The sequence below is a fragment of the Cylas formicarius genome, unplaced genomic scaffold, assembly GCF_029955315.1.
Source record: "Cylas formicarius isolate icCylForm1 unplaced genomic scaffold, icCylForm1.1 PGA_scaffold_6__28_contigs__length_40554024, whole genome shotgun sequence".
Lineage (NCBI taxonomy): Eukaryota > Metazoa > Arthropoda > Insecta > Coleoptera > Brentidae > Cylas > Cylas formicarius.
In genome coordinates, this window is record NW_026844347.1 from 7522875 (window position 1) to 7535673 (window position 12799).

The window sequence follows — 12799 nt, forward strand, 5'->3', positions numbered from 1 at the left end:
AATCTTGACATCAATAACAACGGGTAAACTTTTTTTATTTCGTAAGTCATTATGTCGGCTTCTTTAGAGCTCAACTGAAACTGGTTCGCATTCTGCTTCGTACTTGCTTATATATTGCTTGAAAAGGCAGAGTCATAGAAGGGGCATAATGATGTGAACATTGTTAGACTCACTGATTCTTATATTGGTGAAAGTTAAAGACCTGAGTCGCGGTTAAGATTATTTGGTTGTTTAGAGATTTCAATTTATTCTCGAATTTTGTTTTGCTAGAAGAATTGATTACATACAAGCATTTTAGTGTGGTCGATAAGATTTGATGTCCGATATCATCATTGTGTTCGGCAACTGCTGATCAGTTTACTTGTCGTACTCTTAAGACTCTTTTATGATATTCTTTGTTTTTATTTGTGACGCATCAAAGATGTTGAGAGATTTTTGGAGATGTGGTAAATCTAGTTTTAAAATTATATTTCTTAAGAAGTTTTGATATGTGATGTTTTGAATGCAGCGAAGGACAACAGTGGCAAATGTGAGGTAGCTTTCCGACTCATTCTGGGAGGTTGTGGTGAAGTGTTCAATGACTTGGACTGAAACGTAGCGTTTCCATAATTTTGTTTTATTTGGAAGGTGTCCAGGGCTTTCTTCCTAAAAGCTTTCATGACTATATTTGCCCTGACTGTTCATAATGGCAAATCTAGCAAATCATGATATTTGTCCATAAATTTCACCGTTACGAAAAATATATGTGACGGATGTTATATACGGATTTTAATATATTTGAAATAATGTTGACAATTTAAAAAACTGAGATAGCAACGGTAAACAAAAAAGACTTGAATTTTTCTCAGATTTAACATAGTACTCACTGCAATTGTGGGTAATATTATAAATGTTTATAGAAATCGCCTTTTAAAGTGAAGATAACATTCTGTATTGGTCAATTTAGTTTATTTAATAATATCATACGTCGTGCCCGTTGTTGGGACACCTTGTGGAAAGTATTTATTCCGTAATCTAATAATATCGCCTGGAATATATGAGTTGCGGTTTTAAATAGAGTGTGACAAAACAAGATTATAAATTGTTTAGCGCGTGTGAATCGGGAAGAGAGGGTGGCCGAAGAGAAGCGGAGCTTTTATTAATAGCATTCTTAAACCGAACAACTCGTTAGAAATGTAATAGTTCCACGGGCAATAATTTAAGTCTACAACAAAGTGTCGTTAATCATATGTCGTCCGAAAGTTGTATTTTCCAAAAGTTGGCACGCCGACCGGGGAGCAATTATGCAGTACAAACGCTCAGAACAAAGATCTATATTTAGTTGTGGAAGCCGCCTGGGAACAGAAGTTACGCGGATGTAAACGGTGAAATAGTTATTGTTTTTATTTGAGAGACTACTCCTTTAATACCACCTACGTTTAATAATAGCATCGATGTCTGGCCTAGGGGGCTAAACGAAAGAACAGCTTAGAAAAACAAATTTAAATAGAAATGTTACTTGACACATCGGTGAACGTTATTGGAATTTTATTTTGTTTATTGATTTCTGTTTAATTTTGCTTTACTTTTATTCCTCTTGTTCTAAAATTGGATCAAAACTTCAACTTTGCGTGCGTTCACTTTATTTTGATAATATATAGCTAATATATATAGATATAGACGCGTTGAACATGCTGTTAATACAGGAACTTATGAGGCAACTGTGAAACAAATTTTGAAATGGTCTATTATGCGCATGCCGGAGATTTAAAATCTTCAACCACCAATATGAGTGAATGAGAGTGAATATGAGTTAAATGTGTGCAAATCGCAGTTTAGAAAATGAAGCAAAGTGCTTGCTAGTGGATCAAATGTAGAGGAAAATCATTCGCTTCCCTAGGAAAATATCAATAACGCCTGTGGCACATCAATTTTTACCATGGTAGAGCAACTATATTATCTAATAGTTATATGGCTGCATCACTCCAATGTGTTAAAATGCAGGAAAAATTAAATGAACCATTATTGTCAAGATAGTTCGAAAATCCTAGCTAAGTAGCACAGAAATCGCGGAGGGATTTATGAACAACCACACAGAAATTATTTTGATTATAAATCAATTGGAATCCGTCCGCGTGGCTGGCATAAAGTTTGCTCATTTGTCACCACGCTAATATTAATATTTAGTTTAACTTGGTACGGCAAAGCGTAGTTAACCCATTACTACATCATGCATTTGATTCTGTTTGTTTTTTATCACGACTCGCGAGTTTCATGTTCAGTACCAAGCATAACTCTCAAATTTATAATAAGAACTTAACAAACTGGTGGAAACTATTGAGCAAAATCCCAATTCTGGGAGTTTGAAAGCTGTAAATATACTCACCAATCGCTTGAAACGAATCAATACATCTAATCAATAAAATGCTTTTTGACAAAAGCAAAAATATGAAAGTGCAGTCAACTCCTATTAAACAATAAATCGGGTTCATTCAAGAAGAGTAGTAAAGAGAAGCCATTCGCTGCTAAGCAATATCAAGAACAATGAACCAAATCCTAAGTAGGAGAATTAAATTAAAATTAATTCATTATACTATTTTCTAAAAATAAATATTTATTTGCTTCACCTTTTAAGTATATAAACATAACCTGTCTTTCTATTTCCTATTAATATTTGCACAAACGAGCACAAACACAAACAAAATTGATTATGCTCATCTAGAACGTCAAATTTTATCTAAAACGTGTTTGGAAAAGCATCATTAATTTCATTTTTCTTAATAAATGGGTACCTATATACCATACTTTACCTACTTCTAATTAAATTTAAATGAAAATTATATGAACTTGTGGCATCTAATGCGGATGTTATCTACAATTTTCCAATACGTTCGCGATATAGTGATTTATTCAATGCAAAGCCAGTTCGCTAGATTGATTTGTTAACTATATGGAATATTTGTAAAATTCTCAAAAAAATGGTTCTCATTAGTAAACCAGCTTTATTAACAATGGACCAAACATACTAATCAAAATGTAGTTTATTCTTGTTTATCGGAAAATGAGGTAATTTTTGTTTGTGTTTTTTGTCTCGTAAACCTTTTCTGGGCAATTTCATTTCTTGAGTTTTGGTTAGGTATTCCATTTAATTTTCTTCAACCCCCGAATTACGTTGTTAATTGATTTGATCGCATATTCAGTAGTCACACGTTCTCTTATTTTTTATCGCTTTCACTTTGGTCTTCAGACTCTTTATTCGGCAGAATATCTTGATTCCAGTCGTCTGCATCCGTGGTGTTAATGTTAACTTTGGGATTGAAAGCTTGCAGTAAATCAACAATTTTTGATCTTAATGTATAGAGTTACTCATTCCTTATTCGATTTCTTAGAACACTTAACTAATTCCGTCTTCATCTTCAAGTAGATTGTACCAATATTTTTCCAGGATTTAAGTTTTTCCATGCCAGTGCTAAATTCACAACTGCGTATTTTAAAAAAGAGTTTTCAAACTTTCTCCTATACCCTGATTAGTACCAATAACCTGCGACAACAAATTTTTGCGATAAAATAGTTTTGTTAAGCGAATTGTATTTTGATCCATCGGTTGTGCCAATGGAGTAAGAATAGGTATATATAATATATATATATATATATATATATATATATATATATATATATATATATATATATATATATATATATATATATATATATATATATATATATAAGGAGTGAAACTGGAACCGTCATCACTTCTTAGCTCTTCAGGTGGATGACTTGATGCGTTGTCTAACAATAGGACAGACATAACTTGGAGATTTTGACTACCTGATTTGTCACCTGAAACAAGTTGAAACAAAACGTTATATCACAAGTATGAACAGCAAAAATTGGAAAAAATCGTGGAAAAATTGATTTATAGGCATGGAAATTACACATATGAAATAAGTCGTTTTTGTTCGTAAAAATAAACATCTTAAGCAACCATTTTTAAAAAATTGCCTGTTGTCATTCAAGTAGCTTTGGAATTTCTCTAATGAACAGGACATTTTAAATTTCGGAATAATCCAGGATTTCGAATTATCGAATTTGTGCGTACCTGTCGCGCTTGTGTATGCTAGAAAGGTTACTCTTTTTTTTGGGTTTTTCTTCCTCGATCTGTTTTCCTCTCGCGAGCTACATATATTTTCCAAGAACAAGCTTCCGTCGGTGTTGTAGATCTGACTTTTTTTTTCTGCAGAGATCTTTTTTTTTTAGATTCATTTGAAAGAATGACAATTTTTCGCTTGATATCTTTAAGTAACGTATTCAAAAGCGCCTTTTATATTTTTGGCACCAATCGCTGCTTGCATGGAAGGAAGGTTCTTTATATTGAACCCACCCCGGGAGATTTTTCTCTCTTCGTTTGAGAAACCACTTATACAGAAGCCATTTCTATTCGTGGACATTCTGAAGGTTTTCATTTTTCCTGGCCCGTTAAAAGTATTGTTGACCATTTTCAAAATATTTGAGGGGCACAAACACCGTCTCGGATGACTGATTCCTATATTGGTATCAGAAAAAGATCTGAGTCAGATCTGTTAGTTTTTTTTTATAGATTTCTATAGATTCTCGGATTTTTCTTTGATAGAAGAATTGTACATTCAAAAATTTTTTTCGTGCTTGTGTTCGTCAACTGCTGATGAGTTTATTTGTCTTATTTTTAAGGCTCTTTCTCTCAAATGTATTCTTTGCCGCGTAGGCATGGAATGCTGTAAACTCCTGGCATTCCAACTGGAATTTTGTCTCTGACGGATCGAAGATGTTGAGAAATTTTTGGACAAGCGGTGAATCTAGATTTGACGTTACATTTCTTTAGAAGGTTTGATATATGATCAGTGATGTTTTGAATGAAGTCGGGACCGCAGTGGCAAGTGTAGAATTGCTTTCAGCCTCATTACTATTGGCAGGTTGCGGTGAAGTGTATTTTGTGATGAAACGCTTAATATTTTTAATGTAGAAATTATTAGAATGAAGAGCAGAGGGAACGTGATTTTCTATTGATAAGAATATCTAAGAATGGGAGGTTATTATTAGTTTCTAACTCAATGGTAAAACGTTTGTTAGGTGTTAAATATCTAGCAAAATCTACTAGGGATTCATGAGGCGAAATAACAAAAGTTTCATCGACGTAGCGTTTCCATAATTTTAGTTTTAGATGAAAGGTGTCGAGAGCTTTCTTGTCAAAGGCTTCCATTCGCGACGACTGATGATAGTTGCGAACCCATAGCTGTTCCCGACGTTTGTTGAAGAATTTGACCGTTATAAGAAAAATATGTTCCAGACAAGGATTTTGCAATTAAGATGGGAAGCTTTGGTTCCCGATTCTCGGATTTTATATATGAGATGATATTGAGAGTTTCAGGAATATGAACTTTGGTAAAGAGTCATTCTACATCAAAAGTAATTAGAATATCTTGTGTATCTAGTGTAATGCTTTTTAATTGTTCAATGAAGTGAAAGGAATTAAGTAGGAAACTATCAGTTTTCCCTGTGAAGGGTTTTAATAAGGAAGCTAGATATTTTGCTGGAGAATATGTTGGTGCTGACAATAGGTCGAAGGGGTAATCCTGGTTTGTTGGGGGTCCGTAGAGTCATGAAGGGTGACAGATTTTTTGACGGAGTCTGATAAAGAAGAAGCCTTAATGATGGCGAAGATGACGTAGGTTTTTTTTTAAGTTGACGTTATGATCCGTCTGTAAGAATATCTTGTATCTTTTCTGATTTTAGAGATTTTAGATTTAGGAGGTTTTGATTTTTTCAGGATTTTTGCTGTTTGAAATCGAATTTCATTTGCCGTTTGAGATGGCAGTTTGTTTAGGATAGACTAGATATTTGAAATAATTTCCTCTTTTGGGATAATACATGGGACAGGGACGAAGTTGGAACCTTTTGAAAGAACTGATTTTTCCATTTCAGAAAGTTGGTGCAACATTTTTTACAGTGTTTTGTAGTTGAGAAGAGTTTGATGGTTTTCCTAATGTTGACGTTAGTTTTTCAAATTTTCGAATGTGAATCATATTTGAAAGGGTATCGAACTCGAATGGGGACAAGATGGAAGCGATTTCAAGATGTAGAGATAGAAGAGTCTTATTGATTAGGTCTATTTCCTTAGTGGTATGATGAATTCTTTGTCGCAGTAAAGATTTTCGAAAAATTTTATAAGCGGACGAGGTTTTGACATGATGGGATATTTTAAGAAAATACAAGAATACAACGTAACAAATAGGTCAGTGTACAGATTAATCTTGCCAGTTTCAGTAGGTGATCTTTTAACTTTCTGATTTTGCACTTTATGTTCTTTTAATAACGACTTGTTAATTTTTCAAAGAAACTTCCCCAGGCTACTGTATTACTTTTTATAAAACTTCCGGATTCCTTCTGCGTTGGTTTTTTCAACTAGGCTCAAAGAACATGAAAGAACCTTAAGACTAAGACAAATAAACTCATCAGCAGTTTCCGAACGCAACCACGAAACCGGACAAAAAATTTTATTCGATAAAACTAAAATTCTTGCATGTAATCAATTCTTCTACCAACGAAAAATCCGAGACTATAAAAATCTATAAGCAACCTAACAATCGCAACCGCGAATCAGGTCTTTATCTGTCACCAATATGAGAATCATTTAGCTCCTTCTCCCTCAAACAATATAAAAGCAGGTACATAGTAAAATGCGAGCCAGTTTTCAGTGAAGCTCTGAACAAGGCAACAGGATGATTGGCGAAACATTGGCTAGTTCGACTCAACAAAAACCGACACAGGAGGAATCCAGAAGTTTCATAAAAAGTGTTCTATAGGATTATTTATAGACCAATATTTTGTCAATATGACTTTTGTAATGGACCAAAATTCATCGGTCTATCAAATATATATTTTTTAATTATTATTTAAGAGTCTTGTAGGTTCTAATCTTGCATTTTTTTCCGATTTTCGTTATTTATGACCAATAGAATAGAAGATCTTTTCAAGGATTGGTCGAAGTAGTCAGTTTTATGTCCAAACTAAATTCAGGTCGATAGTAAATCAACGAGCCCAGAGCGAGCGTACTTACGAGAGGCAAGTTTAACTCCGCCACGCTGTCGGAAAATTTGCCATTAACTTCGGCATTTTGTGAACAATTTCTTTCGGGCATTATTCGTAAGAGGTCGGCCGTTCTCATAATGAACGCCCGGCGTTGTGTGGCGAACTTCCCTTTAATTAAAGTCTAGGCAAATCAATTATAACACTTAGAGCGGGGGTGAAAAACTCAACTCTCGTAATTAATATTGATCACCGCGACTCCAGATTTCTTTGTTTACGGTTCGAGTGGGGCAATGAGAGAAATCCGAAAGATCGGGACCTGATTTTCGGTTGGAACGAAGCAACGCGGCGGCTTTATTTTGGCAAATTATGAGCGGATCGGTTTGTGCCCCGAACAACCGAAATTATTCGCTTTTTAATTACTTCTAAAACTTGCAAACGTTAAAATTGAAGTAAGAAAACGGCACAATTAAGCTTTAACTTCGTCATAGATATGACCTATAACGTGAGCATTGAAGAACCAAGAGAAACCTCCTCTTGACCTGATAAAATTATTATTAAATTATTAACCTACCGGAATCTCAACAAAACACATTCTTCAGATGCTTAGCAATGTATGAACTGGAAAATTGGAGAATCGCAAACACCGTTCCCCTATTAATTAAAAAATGTTTAAATATAATATAACATTTTTGGAACTAATAGCTTATTAGTTATTAGCCGAGGAAATGATTTTTTTGAACAAGTCAAATTTTGGAATAAATAAGATATATAGTTTTATGAAAGCCGAAAAGAATGCAGGAATAGCCAAGCAATTTGTATCACGACCAATATCCTGAGAGAAAATAACATCTTAACAACTCTCTATGATTTACAAGAAATAGTGGTTTTAGGAGCCGCAAAAAATAGATCTACAATATCAAAGTTAAAGACACCAACAAGAACTAACCTTAGAAGAACTTTAAGAAAAACCTACATATGCAGTACCCGAAAAGTGCGCGAGTACGCATAGCCCTTTAATTCTTCGAAATTTCTAAGAAGCCTAAGTTCTAAATTTCTTCTTTTTCCGAGAAAACTGTAGCAAATTACCAGGTATGCTAAATTTTTGGATCGGTAATCTTAAGTTCTGGTAATCTTAAAATTTACGGTTCATATCTAATAAACTAATAACTAATAACAAATAAAATAATGAGATATAGAAAATATTTTCATAGAAACACAAAACTTCCCATATCAAAAAAGTTTTAGCGGGTTTTCTTTCCCTTTTAGAAAGAAAATAAAATGCTTATATTAATAAATCAGTAGGCAAAACCCGTAAAGCGGCTTAAGAATTTGTCGTTCTGTAGTCCCTTTGCATTAGGCTTCATTACTCTACAGTTTTCTAAAATAGACTTTAAGTTGTAGACTGACAATTTAATAAGTTTATTATTAGTTAATTGACAAATTCTGGAAAATTCAAAAAATCGTCATCCTTTTTAGTTGAAATTATATTAAGATTTAAATATATTTTTTATAGTTCTAATTTGCCATTCCTGATTCAGAAAGCCACAAAAACAAGACATTCTTTATACATATCTGTGTATAAAAGACGATCCAATGAGAATTTGTTTTTTTTTTAATTTCGATTTTTAACTCTCCCCACTCTTTAAGCCTTAAAGAAATGAGACTTCTTTACCACTGAAAGCTCTTTAGTTTTGCCTTATGAACGAAGTAAATTTGGCCTACACGACGCCCGGAATATTTACAAGGTTGAAATCTACCCTATGTATATATTATTTTTGCTATGTTGTTAATTGTTTATTTTTGTTTTCAGGACTATAATTGGTTAATGTCACGGCGTGAGGTGAGTTAAATTTTAACTAATAGTTGCTAATGGCTTTTCACTTACACGTTTCTAAAGATGCAAGGTAATTGATTCACTTTCAGTGTCTTATGTAACAGATGTATCCAGAGTGTCAATTAAAGGGTTTTACTAAAGTTAAGGGCGGGTAGAGGATGTCCAATTTTTTTTATTTGTTTTTTTCTTAACATTTAGCGCGCCTTTAAAATATAAAATATTTTATAAAATAAAAAACACTTCATTGCGTATGCGTGCCAATGCGAATCGTTGCTATGAGTGAATGATAATAATGGGTGTTTTTTTTCGATGTATAGAACTTTAAGTTGGCATTACTGTTCAAGATGGCGACTGATTTAACAGCTGTCAAGTGATTTATTCTCAGTTTGGTTTGGCAATTCATCATGAATAGACTCACGCCTGAACAACGCTTGCCAATAATGCATCTTTATTTCGAAAATAATGGTTCTGTGCGGAACATGTATCGCGCACTACGTCCATTTTATCGTCGGCAAAATCTTCCATGAGAACAGTTAATTCGATTAACCATGGAACGTTTTCGCACCACGTTTACTCTTATTGATAACTCGCATCCCCGAAGACGCCGTACGGTGCGTACAGGAGAAGCTATTGCTGCTGTAGAGCGTAGCATTGAGGAAGACCCGAATGAGTCCATCCGCCATCGAGCACAGGAATTGGATCTGTGTCCATCCACTTTATGGAAGATTTTGCGGAAGGATCTTGGTTTACGTGCTTACAAAATCCAACTCGTGCAAGAATTGCAGCCAAACGATCATTAAGTAAGACGTAGATTTGTCGAATGGGCCCAAAACGAGATTGCCGTTGTTCCCGATTTTCATAAGCGAATTTTGTTTAGCGATAAAGCGCACTTCTGGTTGAATGGCTACGTCGACAAACAAAACTGCCGCATTTGGAGCAAAGCTAATGCTCAAGTGTATGTCGAAACACCGTTACATCCAGAAAAATTGACTGTTTGGTGCGCTTTATGGGCTGGTGGAATCATTGGTCCGTACTTCTTCAAAAACGATGATAGCCAGAACGTTACAGTCAATGGTGATCGGTATAGAGCTCTTTCATTCCTGAATTGAATAACCATGATGTCCAGGAGATGTGGTTTCGACAAGACGGCGCAACATGTCACACAGCTCGTGCCACAATCGATTTATTGAAAGACACGTTTGGTGACCGCCTAATTTCACGTTTTGGACCTGTGAATTGGCATCCAAGATCTTGTGATTTAACACCGCTAGACTACTTTCTGTGGGGCTATGTAAAGTCATTGGTCTATGCGGATAAGCCACAAACGCTTGACTATTTGGAAGACAACATTCGCCGTGTTATTGAGGATATGCGGCCACAAATGTTGGAAAAAGTCATCGAAAATTGGACGTTCAGATTGGACTACATACGCGCCAGCCGTGTCGGTCATATGCCAGAAATCATATTTAAAATTTAATGCCACAAGATTATCTTTCGGATAATGAAATTCATGTCAATCAAATATTCCATCGTTGTTTTATTGCAACTTAAAGTTCTATACATCGAAAAAGAACACCCCTTATATTGAATTGATCAACACTGACATAAACCACACCAAATTGTTTGAAACCAGGAATTTTAATACGTTGGCTCACTGTATTTTAAGTACGAAATGTTCGAAAACTTGCTATTAGGTCAATGCGAACGAAAAACTCATATGCATAAGCATTTAGGATTATTGTGAGTCGATTATTATCAAGCTAACCAATTATCTACAATTTTGGGTACCACATGAGACAATAAGATCACAACTTATGTTTTACACGGTCGGTTAGCTTATCTGGAACATTATCACTACCGAATAACACAGTAACAAGTTTTGATTTTGTAATGTAGTAGTTTGTAATATTTTTTTATTCTGTTTTCTATAATCATGTTTCTCCTTCACCCAATTATGTATTAAACAACTATATTTTTTCAGTCAATAATAAAAAACGTTGAATAAACACTGCGATTAGATTCAATTTTATAAATTAGGTTTGTGACTCAATCGCTTTTGTAGTTGTAATAATTTACGTAACAAGTACCGAAAGTGCGATTAGGGCAAATTTAGCTGACAATGTCTGTGTATGCCCTGTGTATACTTTTGGGTTGGATAATTTTTAAAAAGTTACTTACTGCAAGTATGCCTGCTTGTTGGTTACATTTTCCTTTTTTGGAACCAAAAAAGAGGTGTCGATGAGGAACGTTGACAGGATTTAAGCCAGTGATCATGGATTAAATACATGCCTTGTATTGTTGGACTATAAAGTAAGGCTCGCGATCACAGGCTGCTGACGGCTGAGCTAGAGTACTCCAGTCTTGAACCGGGTTCTATAAAGCTGTAAAATTATTTAGCAGTGCGAAAGCAACGAGATAAACTTAATGCAGAAATGTCGGAATGATGACGGACTTGGGTAATTGTCTATTAATTATGATCTAAATTCTATTCAAAGATTTGAGTACGGGCTAATTTTAAATAGAGGACTGTAATAAGCTACTTAATTTAAATACTTTGTTAAATAATATAAATTCGATATGAGTATAAGATTGTATAAGTTGCTATATATGCACAAGGACTGTTTCATAACAGAGAAAAGGCGAGTTTTCAGAAACTTCTAAATTGTCGTTTAAGGTTTATTTGTTTCTTTCGATTATGTAATGCATCTGTACCCTGTATGTGTACGCTTATGCAAAATATGTGTAATACGTACTTCCTACTTAATTAATAATTCCTCTCTCTCTACACTAAACTTGATTTGAAACTAATTAAAGTTTCAAACCTTCACACAAGAAATACTTAGCACGTTATTTTTACGCATGAAACTACAATTTTTCAATGTTCATTTAACTACAATGCTGTAATAATTTATAACCGTCTGCCAGACCAGATTAAAAAGTCCGCAACCGTATCCTCGTTTAAAACTGCTCTTCGTAAATACTTGTCACATTAGAGCTAGAATACAACTAGTTTAAGTTTTTGTTACTTAGTTTTGAGCTGTGCGTTACATTTTTTTTTTAAATAGTCATTTTTTGTTCTCACTTAACTTTTTTTCGCGCTTACGTGTTTGGCTTGACGGTCTAATACAAGCACCTACATATCTATTATTTTGTAATAATCATTGATTTAAATAAAGGCATCTTTTGTTTCTTTATAATACGTCGAACATTGCTTCCGTGGTTACCAGAACAATTTCATAGGCAAAATGTCACTTTTGGGACGGTTTAAAAAAAAACTGCTATTCTTTCAAAACATAACCAAACAATTTATTTTCTTTGTGTATATTTTTTGTATAAGTCTAATTACGAAGCGGATCAGTAAATGCTTCGTAAGCTATAATGAATGCGAACGGTTTACTTTGAAATAACCAAATGGAGGAAACGTCTAGAGAGAAATGTAAAACATAAAGGACCGCGGAAAGTTTTCGAATCCTCTACGGTTTTTTTCGAATCAGAATTCTTTGGCCGGTTTAATTAAGCTCTCTTTTCATTTGTAAATAAACCTCCCTTCGTATTGTGTTAAACGAACAGAAAATAATTCATACTTTTCGCCGCTAACTACCGTGTTTGAAGCGGAGCATCCAAATAACGAATTCTCTTTATTGTACTAAGTATTACTATTTTCTTTTCCGTCCTTTGAGCAAAAGTTAAGCGGTTCTGCTCTGTGGAGGCTTAGAGTTTATACCATAGTGTTCTTAAATAACCCCTCTGATTTCATTAAAAAAAAAGGTAGTTCCTACGAGATGTGGTCTAATTAAAATTTTAAATAAATTATTCAATAAATTTTCGTTATTTCAATAGGCCAAACAGACAGTTTGAATTATAGTATTTTTTGAACAACCTTACCCTTGATTCAGGGTCTCACAAGTAATTACTATTAAT

The 12799-nt window shown here is 34.2% G+C and overlaps 1 protein-coding gene across 1 annotated transcript in view; it reads left to right on the forward strand.

The window, feature by feature from the left end:
* Positions 1-12799, forward strand: part of LOC132703016 (uncharacterized) — a 116474-nt gene that overhangs the window by 16483 nt on the left and 87192 nt on the right. The window contains exon 2 of the mRNA XM_060672019.1: positions 8855-8884. The gene's annotated coding sequence lies outside the window, so the exon portion shown is untranslated. The remainder of the gene's footprint in view (positions 1-8854; positions 8885-12799) is intronic.